This window comes from Giraffa tippelskirchi, chromosome 9 (assembly GCF_054371585.1).
Source record: "Giraffa tippelskirchi isolate mGirTip1 chromosome 9, T2T-mGirTip1v1.2.pri, whole genome shotgun sequence".
Lineage (NCBI taxonomy): Eukaryota > Metazoa > Chordata > Mammalia > Artiodactyla > Giraffidae > Giraffa > Giraffa tippelskirchi.
Window position 1 is genome coordinate 86,757,892 of NC_137283.1, and position 11,296 is coordinate 86,769,187.

The window sequence follows — 11,296 nt, forward strand, 5'->3', positions numbered from 1 at the left end:
AGGATGGAGGGGACACATGTATGTCTATGGCTGATTCATACTGATGTATGGCTGAAACTATCACAATGTTGTAAAGTAATTATCATCCAAATAAAACAAGTAAGTTTAAAAAACCAGAAAAGCATCCATTCAAAACGAAAAAAGAAGGCTACCCCTGGTAACTGGTGGGTTACAGTCCATGGGATCGCAAAGAATCAGACACAATTGCACGACTAACATTGACACTGGCTAGGGCCCCTCAAATAGTGATTTCCAACTCAAGAGAGCAGTTAAGGGAAGTGATGGCCACACAGCCGTCCTAGAGAGTCCTCATGGAGATGGCAGCTAGGAGACAGAGAGCTGGGACAGAAAGACTTGGGGAAATTTGAGAATATGTAGAATAAATAACATGGATGGGAGTTAGGAAAAACTTGATGATAAAATATTGTGGAAAATTCTGAAAGAGATGGCAATACCAGACCATCTGATCTGTCTCTTGAGAAACCTGTATGCAGGTCAGGAAGCAACAGTTAGAACTGGACATGGAACAACAGACTGGTTCCAAATAGGAAAAGAAGTACATCAAGGCTGTATATTGTCACCCTGCTTATTTAACTTATATGCAGAGTACATCATGAGAAACGCTGGGCTGGAAGAAGCACAAGTTGGAATCAAGATTGCTGGGAGAAATATCAATAACCATAGAAATGCATATGACACCACCCTTATGGCAGAAAGTGAAGAAGAACTAAAGAGCCTCTTGATGAAAGTGAAAGAGGAGAGTGAAAAAGTTGTCTTAAAGCTCAACGTTCAGAAAACTATCATGGCATCTGGTCCCATCACTTCATGGGAAATAGATGGGGAAACAGTGGAAACAGTGTCAGACTTTATTTTTTTGGGCTCCAAAATCACTGCTGATGGTGATTGCAGACATGAAATTAAAAGATGCTTACTCCTTGGAAGGAAGGTTATGGCCAACCTAGATAGCATATTTAAAAGCAGAGACATTACTTTGCCAACAAAAGTCCATCTAGTCAAGGCTATGGTTTTTCCATTGGTCATGTATGGATATGAGAGTTGGACGGTGAAGATAGCTGAGCGCTGAAGAATTGTTGCTTTTGAACTGTGGTGTTGGAGAAGACTCTTGAGAGTCCCTTGGACTGCAAGGAGATCCAACCAGTCCATCCTAAAGGAGATCAGTCCTGGGTGTTCATTGGAAGGACTGATGTTGAAGGTGAAACTCCAATACTTTGGCCACCTCATGCGAAGAGTTGACTCATTGAAAAAGACCCTAATGCTGGGAAGGATTGGGGGCGGGAGGAGAGGGGACGACAGAGGATGAGATGGTTGGATGGCATCACTGACTTGATGGACGTGGGTCTGGGTAAACTCCGGGAGTTGGTGATATACAGGGAGGCCTGGCGTGCTGCAATTCATGGGGTCGCAAAGAGTCGGACACGACTGAGCGACTGAAATGGCACTTGGTGAAACGTAAAAAGGAAAATCTATGTGAACTTGACACAAAGAGCATTCTCCATCGTGGCAGAGTAGTAATAACTTGTACTCCAAGGCATGGACATGTACTACTGGCTATTACTTGACTCTACAGTGAACAAATATGCGTGGGCACCTGTGTTGGCTCCGGCCCTCTGGGAAGCAGTAGTGAAGGCAGAGTTAGAATGGCAAGAGATGTCTTGGGTGAAGATGCCTGCGAAAGACAAAGGGGAGAGGGAGTAGGAGTAGGCACAAAAAGCTTTCAATGCCCAATGTAGGTCTGATGCCTGTGAAAAAGAGAGAGAGAGGCTTGGATAGGAAGAGCCCAGACTATGGTACCACTTGAGACACTCTCAGGGCTGCCAACAGGAAGTTACAAAGCAAAAATTGCCCTTTGCATGAGTTTCATGTTGCCAGGAATGGTCAGTACCTAGAACCTCCACTGTGCTCAATCATTGGCTAGAGTTACCCAGACAGTCAGGGAAAGTATGTCCTCTGCTCAAAGGCAGTACTGCTGACTGCACTCCTTGCTTGAGAAACTCTCTTTAAAATATACCTGAGTGGCCTGGTACACTTCTTCCAATATATGCAACAAACTCACCCAGACCTCAAAGGCTACCATCTCAAGGCTGTATCCAATTACTGCATCAACTCAAAATCCAGGTTTCGTTGTTTCATTTTGTACTTTTTTTTTTCCAGTAATATGCCCATGTCCAGACGTTATTTACCAGATACAAACCAAAAAAGCAGTTGTCTTACCCAATATACTCAGTGGTAGTGGAGGTACAGGGTAATCACAATAAAAGCTACCTGATTACCAAATATCTTTAGTAATATAAAATACACTTTACGTGGAAAACTTCATGAAGTGCACTCACATAGCTTATCTTCTAATTTATTTTTAAATAACACAGTTGTGGTGCTGAGTACCTCTTGGCACCATCGGTGGTAACTGAGACTGGTCCTCCTACCATCCTAGACTTCTCACTCTTCCTCATGAGGGCAACTATATTCTGCATCGAGCTTTAGTAGAGGAAGCAAATGCAGGTTCAAGGACCATAATAATGGATAAACCAGATAGAAAGCATCAAATATAAGTGATGATGTATCTTTAAAATGATTTAATATGGGGCATGTTTCATGAGATAATACTTTGATATGTATACTTTTTAAAACTAACCTTAAATTTGAAAAAAATATGAGCCTATATTGTACAAATTTCCAGAACTCATAAGTGTCTCCATTAGCCATTCTAGAAGACCTCAGTTCTGCTGTCTCCTTGTCCATTTTCCTCACAGGTATCTGGATTGGCCCTCCAGAGGTTTCTTTTTTGTCCATTATCCTCCTTGAAAGTGATAGCAAAAGTGTTTGATGCTCAGTCGTGTCCGACTCTTTGAGACCCCATGGACTGTATGTAGCCTACCAGGCTCTTCTGTCCATGGAATTATTCCAGGCAAGAATGCTGGAATGGGTTGCCATTTCCTCCTCCAGAGGATCTACCTCTAAATGAGGCTGCAAAGCTTTCCCATCAATGTACGCTTGTAGATTTGCAGACTGCTTTAGAGGTTAAAAAAAAAAAAACCACAGGCTTTTCTAAGCCTGATGTGTGGATCATTTATAACAGTATTCCCTGAAAAACTTGCTAGGATTCTAGTCTTACAGTTTTTAAGGGATGAACTCAGCCAAAGATTTCATCAAAAATTGCTTCAAGACTTGAGGACTGACGTTTATCTAACGGCGTCTGTAACTCTGCCTCCAGCACCTGCAGCTACAGGAAGTCAGCTGAGACTGGGGGACAAGGCAACCCTTAATCTCCTCTTCACAGCCAGACTGGTTCCCACAGTCTAACAGGACTGCTTGAAAAGGTTTGCGGCCCTATTCTTATCGCCTGCTAAAACTGACAGTTCTATAATTGCCTGAATTTGTATTACAGAATCAGTTTACTTCTTCAGTCCTGTGAGGCCCCAAATTACCAGAACCCCAGTCATCTGAGATTGCCTCAGGCACAGAGTCGCTCATCAAAATTGCATTTCCCTCCATCTCTACTTGCAAACTAGCTAGTTCTAACCTCAGCTCTCCTTTTTGTTGCAGGGCCTTTTAAAAGAGGTCAGAAGCAGCCAACAGACATTTCTTTTTTTCCCACCATTTCCCTGGAGTTTTTGGCTCACCTGGGCCATAATCTGCCCATCCAAGTGTCAGAGGTTTGTTTTGCCACATCATAAAAAATGTGATCCGGCTTATATTCTGCAGTGTTCGTATCCTTAAAACTGTCAAATAAATGTGCCTATTTAAGTTTCTGTTGTATGTAGTATTCTATTTTCACATACCAAATTTTGTTAGGGTATAGATTCAGCTGCATGAAATAGAAAGCTGAATTAACATACCTTTAAAAAGACAGAAGATAATTGCTTTCTCCCACATAGCAGCAAGATAGAAAAGGGAGGGATAAACAATACAGCCCCTTCCTTTAAGGACATGTCTCTGGAAGTATCACCTATCATTTTCCCTCACAATTTCCAGGCTAGTACATAATCGCATGGCCATCATTCAGTGACAGGAAAGCTGGGAAATGAATGGCTGTATGCCCTTCTTTAAAAAAAAAAAAAAAGGGGTTCTTCTGCTATAGAGAGAGAGAAAAGAAAAATCAGGGACAACTAGTCTCCTCTACTACTCTTTCTCAAGTCTTTCCCCCTATTTAATGGAGGATGTCCAAACTAATTCTCCAAAGACAGAATTTTCCCCATAATTCACTTCATCAAGACTGACGATGAATCCTTACTGCACGTAAAAAATCAGTACCTCAATGTCCTGACTTTCAAGGCTCCTTAATCACACTTCCTTCAAGATCAACCTCAAATCTCATCTCTTTCATAAAATCTCAGGTTGTTCCAAGCCAAACTCTCCATTCTCTGCACTCTCAATGATCCAGTTTAGCATTGATTTTTCCCTACTTTTTAATATGTCTGTTCTCTCTAAAAAGAATGATATTATGCTCATTACAAGAAAGTTCGCTGATTTACCATCATTTTTTTTTTGCCCCACTGTATATATTAAGATATTAATAGTCTTTTTGTTGTTCAACCACTCAGTTGTGTCCGACTCTTTGTGAGCCTGTGGACTGCAGCACACTAAGCTTCCCTGTCCATCACCAACTCCCGGAGCTTACTCAAACTCATGTCCATTGAATCGTTGATGCCATCCAACCATCTCATCCTCTCTGTTGTCCCCTTCTCCTCCTGCCTTCAATCATTCCAGCATCAGGATCTTTTCCCAGGAGTCGGCTCTTCACATCAGGTGGCTAAAGTATTGAAGTTTCAGCTTCAACATCAGTCCTTCCAATGAATATTGAGGACTGATTTCCTTTAGGATTGGCTGGTTGGATCTCCTTGCAGTCTAAGGGACTCTCGAGAGTTTTCTCCAAAACCACAATTCAAAAGCATCAATTATTCTGGCATTCAGCCTTCTTTATGGTCTAATTCTCACATCCATACATGACTACTGGAAAAACCATAGTTTGACAAACGGACCTTTGTGGGCAAAGTAATGTCTGTGCTTTTTAATACGCTGCCTAGGTTTGTCGTAGCTTTTCTTCCAAGGAGCAAGAGTCTTTTAATTTCATGGATCAGAATCCTGTTGTTGAACACACAGGAATTATAGGGGCAGTAACTTAAAAATATAATGAAGAATTTTTATTTTCTCTAATGCCATGGTTTGGTAAATGTACTGTTTGGGGTTGGTTTCCTCATACAAGTAAATTTCTTAGAGTTCACAAAGACATCACTTCTTTTTAAAAACATGTATTTCTACTCTTCTTAATATAAAGTATTATAAAAATAAGCAATAAATATTAGAAAATACAAACAGGAAAGTAAAATTATCTCTAATTCCTCTAAGAATAGATTATACCTAATAATACTTTAACATATATTCTTCAATGAAAGATATGATTTCAAACACATTTCAATCAGAATTACATGCATGGTGTTCAAATTGTTAGAAAACTATTAAGAGAATTGTCCAAAACAGCTTTAGTGATCTTTCTTGTTAGTATCTAACAGGACTTCATGAAGCCTGCAAACATTCTTCCTGCTATACTACTCTTTCCAAGGCTTATATTTAAGATGATTTTATGTTTCCAGGGTTTACGACAGACAAATGCTTGGCTTTCAGGGGTATAATGACATATCACCTACAGTCATAAAACAAAGCATATAGTATTTTATGTATTTCATTTTTCTGCTCTACAGTTTGAAAGCATCAATATATAAATTTTCAAGAAAAAAGAGATACCTACACTATAAACTTATATTTATATGTTTCATTGTATTTTATGGTCTCCACAATTCTTGGTAAGAAACAATGAGCTATATTCTCTTGACTTTCAAATAAACTACTCCCAAAATACATTTTTCCTTTAGAATATTAATCATTAAATTATATCTTTCCTTTCTTACCCACATCACAGAGTTATGGTGAAAGTAGATGAGAAATAAATTTGAAAAAAATTTGAGCTCTTGGAAGGAACAGTATCATTTAAAGGTGAAGTATTATGTTATTTACAAATTCAAGATTTATTTTGAAGTAGAAGTCACCCTACCATTATCCTATATATAGACAGATATTTCTCAGAATCATTGCTTTCCATATCAATAAAAATAAAAGCATTGATTGCTTCACTTTTCTCTATACAGGATTCTCAGATTCAAAGTGTTTCACTGAAATGATATTTTCTCCATACTGAAAAGTAGTGCATCCCACTGAAAATGAATGACCACCTACTTTTTTCAAAGGGAGAAATTACAGGCATGAAGATTACTCATGAAAAACCCAGAAAAGAATCCATTTATAATGGGCAAAAGAATTGCAAAATGAACACTAGGTGTAGCATAATATCAAGAAGAATCACTATCTTGATAAATAGCTCCTTTCTTTTATTTTTGACTTATTAAATTTTATTGCTAATTGAATATTTTCCACATTGGCATTTGGCAATATTAGAAACCCAGAGAAAAAGTTGATGTGAATAGTTATTAAATCCAGGTGATAACTACATAGATGTTTGCTTAATCACTCACTTTTCTGTAGTTTTTTAAATTGTCATAATAAAAAACTGCTTTATCTCAAGAGTTCAGACACTTCCATTTTACCAACTAATAGCTCCTTGTTGGCCAAATCAGGAACAGCAGAGCAGTTCAGTTTATCACTTTTATGCCTTTTAAAAATGAATTGTCAAAGTAGTGTCTGATTTTAACTGAATAAGCCAACTAATAGATGTCCAGATAAGGAAAAGGCCTGCCTTCTTATCTCTTTTCTCTGTTGAACTTCTGCTGATCTGTTTCAAGAGTACATTATACATGCTCATTTGCCCAAGCAGTCTCTGATACTATCTGACAATATCATTTATGTCCAGTTTCCAAAAGGATTTCCTGGGTATTTCTGCTTGTAGGTTCATAGATTTTTCTACAAGCATATATCATATTCATGAGTATCAAATTTCTTCTTGCCTTATAATAAGATATTTTCTTTTGATAGTCATATTGAAAAAAAAAAGACTGGCAAACTAGAGGTTTTACTGAGTTCAACTGGCCACTCAAGAAGTACCTTACCCCCCCAGATTAAACTTGAAAATACGTTTAAGTGACAAGATTGATTTGGGGGAAGGAGCCAAACACCTTGGCTCATTCATCATCTTCTTAAAAACCAGAAACGTTACTTGTTTACTACTAATCTCACACTGATGGATGAAGCTACAATTTGTGTTAAATTCTAAAGTAACAATCAGGACTTATATAACTAACAAGCCCAGAGTCAACTGAGGCCATGTGATGGGAAAAACATCCCCTACCAGACTGTCAATAAGACACACACAACACAAGTTATCAATCCTCCCTTGGCCCAGAATGACTCGAAAACAACATAAAGAGGAACAGATCTGAAGTCACCTGTCTTTTCCACCTACCTCAGACTGGGAGAAATATTCATATCAGTGTTCTAAGCCACTCATGAAACTTGGTTGTAGTGTTAAGTCCTGACCTATAGGCTTTAACAGAACCAGCATCATGTAATTTTTCTAGGCTTCAATATCTAAAAGTCCTTTACACTAAAATGGGAAAATCCTTTTCCTCCTTTGCATCAGCTATGCCTGCTTCCTAAGCCTTCTGGAGCCTGCTGTCATCCAATGAGGCTGCATTTGGCCCAAATACCCTGCTAAAACCAGAGTCCATAGAGTTCAAAATTAAGCTGTAATAGCTATACACCATTAGGCCCTAGACTCTTACTTTTGGTGCAGAGTTTAACAAGTCACCTCCCTTCACCTCACTGCCACCACTCCACTCTCACTCCTCCCCCTTGCTGCCTGCTACCACAGCCTTGCAGAGATCCGCACTGAATGTGACCCTTTTCTCTCACAGACCCCTGGCAATCACTGATCATTTTACTGTCTCTATAGCTTGACTTTTTCGAGAATATCACATAGTTGCAATCACAGAATGCACAGCCTATTCAGATTGACTTCTTTGACTTAGCAATATGCATTTACATTTGCTCCATGAGTTTTCACAGCTTTGTATCACTAAATAATATTCCACTGTATGGATGTACCACAGTTTGTTCATCCATAAATCTATTGGAGTCCATTTTGGCTGCTTTCAGGTTTGGGCAAAGCGTAAGAAGCTGCTGCAAACATGCATGTGCAGGCTTGAGACTAAATACCTAGAAGCACAATTTCTGGATCACATGGTAAGCCTATATTAAGCTTTATAAAGAACTGCCAAACTGCCTTCCAAAGAGGCTGTATATTTTGCATTTCCACAAGCAATGAATGAGTTTTTCTGTTGCTCCATCTCCTTGCCAGCATTTGATGGTTTCAACATTTTGAATTTTATCCAGGAATCTATTTTTAAAAGTGAACAAATGAATTCAATAAGACTGGTGGATTCAAGGTCAGTATACAACAAGAACAACAAAAAGTTGATGCTTTCATACTGTGGTGCTGTGAAAGAATCTTGAGAGTCCCTTGGAGAGCAAGGAGGTCAAACCAGTCAATCCTAAAGGAAATCAACCCTGAATATTCACTGGAAGGACTGCTAATGAGGCTGACACTCCAATACTTTGGCCACCTGATGCAAAGAACTGACTCACTGGAAAAGACCAAGATGCTGGGAAAGATTGAAGGCAGAAGGAGAGTGGGACAGAGGATGAGATGGTTGGATGGCATCACCGATTCAATAGACATGGACTTGGGCACACTCCAAGAGATGGTGAGGGACAGGGAGGCCTGGCGTGCTGTAATCCATGGAGTTTCAGAGAGTCGGACATGACTTGGCGACTGAACAACAACATACAACAATAAATTGCCTTTACATATACTAGCAACAAATAATTAGAAAATATCTTTAAGTACTATTAACAATAGCTTTAAAATACTTATGAATAAATTCAATAAAAGATGTGTGAAACTTCTACATGGTAAACTAAAAACCATTTGCTGAGAGGATTTAAGGAAAATCCAAATAAACAGAGATTTATGTCATGTTTATAGCATAGCAACATTAGTAAGGTATGAACACTTCCCTAAATTAATCTACATATCAAATTCATTCCCAATCAAAATCCAAAGAGGATTTTTAAAAGAAATTAACAAACTTGTTCTGAAATTTGTATGTAAATTCAAAGAATCTGGAATAGCCAAACAGTTTTTAAAAAGCACAAAGCTATGAAATTTACAGTCCCAGATTTCAAGGTTTACTATAGAGTTATAGTAGTCATTACAGCGTGATTTTGGCCTAAGTGTAGACAAGTAAATCAGTGGAACAGAATGGAGTTCAGCCATAAACCCATGTGGATACAGTAGATTAATTTCAACAAAGATCCTAAACTAATTCAATGAAGAAAGAAAGGTCATTTTAATAAATGGTATTGGAAATCACTGCAGATGGTGACTGCAGCCATGAAATTAAAAGATACTTACTCCTTGGAAGAGAAGTTATAACCAACCTAGGCAGCATATTAAAAAGCAGAAACATTACTTTGCCAACAAAGATCCGTCTAGTCAAAGCTATGGTTTTTCCAGCAGTCATGTATGTGAGAGTTGGACTATAAAGAAAGCTGAGCACAGAAGAATTGATGCTTTAGAACTGTGGTGTTGAAGAAGACTCTTGAGAGTCCCTTGGACTGCAAGGAGAGCCAACCAGTCCATCCTAAAGAAAATCAGTCCCGACTATTCATGGGAAGGACTGATGCTGAAGCTGAAACTCCAATACTTTGGCCACCTGATGCGAAGAACTGACTCATTGGAAAAGGCCCTGATGCTGGGAAAGATTGAAGGCAGGAGGAGAAGGGGACAACAGAGGATGAGATGGTTGGATGGCATCACCAACTCAATGAACATGAGTTTGAATAAACTCTGGGAGTTGGTGATGGACAGGGAGGCCTGGCATGCTGCAGTCCATAGGGTTGCCAAGAGTCAGACACGACTGAGAGACTGGACTGAACGGAATTGAAGGAACTAAATCTCCATTAAAGAAAAAACTTTGACCACTAGCTTATACCATGCTGAAAAAAGGTAGGATAATATCTTCATGACTTTGAAACAAAGGTTTCTTAGACCAGATTAAAAAAAAAAAATCACTGACCAATAAATTTTACTTTACCAAAATAAAAAATGAAAAGTTATCTAAAACACCATTATGAAAATGGAAAGACAACGAGACTGGAGGGGGAAAAAACATATATCTGACTAAGGACTGGTATTAAGAATATATAAAGGATTTTGTATCACTCAGGGTTTGATGTAAGAAACAGAAACCCTAGGAAATATGTACATGTATGTGTATGTGTGAGTGTGTATGTGTGTGTGTGTGTGTGTGTGAAGAGAGAGAGAGAAAGATAAAAAGGTTTTATCATATGAATTTGACCTTACGAAACTATGGGAGACTCTCTCGGTGAAGCAGTTGCCTCTGCACATGATTCTAGAACCTGAGGTCAGTAAATAAAGCAGTTGAGAAGGAAAGTCAGATGTGAAATAAGAGAAGCAAGGACAAATGAACCTTCAAGGTTGGCTTAGAATACCAAGGACAGATTGGAACTCTTGTCAGTCTCTCATCACCTTCAAACTTCCTACTTCAGGGATTGGAGAGATACAGCAGTTTGTTAGAGTTGCTGGAACAAAGGACTAAAAACTGGATGACTTAGAAATTGTCTTAGTTTTAGAGACTAGAAAGTCAGAGATCAAGAGAGAAAATATCACCCAGCTTTAGCTTCCTATCTTCTGCTGGTGCACTCACAATCTTCAGTGTTTCTCAGCTTCTGCTGTGCACGCACGTGTGCGAAGTCGCTTCAGTCGTGTCTACACTCTGTGTAACCCAATGGACTGTATGTAGCTTGCCAGGCTGTCTGTGGGATTCTCCAGGCAAGAATACTGGAGTGGGTTGCCATGCCCACCTCCAGGGGATCTTCTCGACCCAAGGATCAAACCCAAGTCTCCTGCAGCTCCTGCATCGCAGCCAGATTCTTTACACTGAGCCACAGGGGAAGCCCCCTTGGCTTCTGCTAAAGTAATCTCTTCCTTCCTGTTCAGAAGCCATTCTCCCTGCCTATGTGTCTGTCTTTGTATCCAAGTTCCCTCTTTTTAGAAGGACACTACTTGTGTTGGTGTAAGACCCACCCCAGTGACCTCATTTTAACTTGATTAACACCTTATCTCCAAGTAAGGCCATACTCTGGAGTCCTAACAGTTAGGACTCCAATACATCTTTTTTGTGAGGTCATGATTCAACCAATAACAGGAAACAAACATGTACCTAGCCTAGATTCAGTGTAGTAT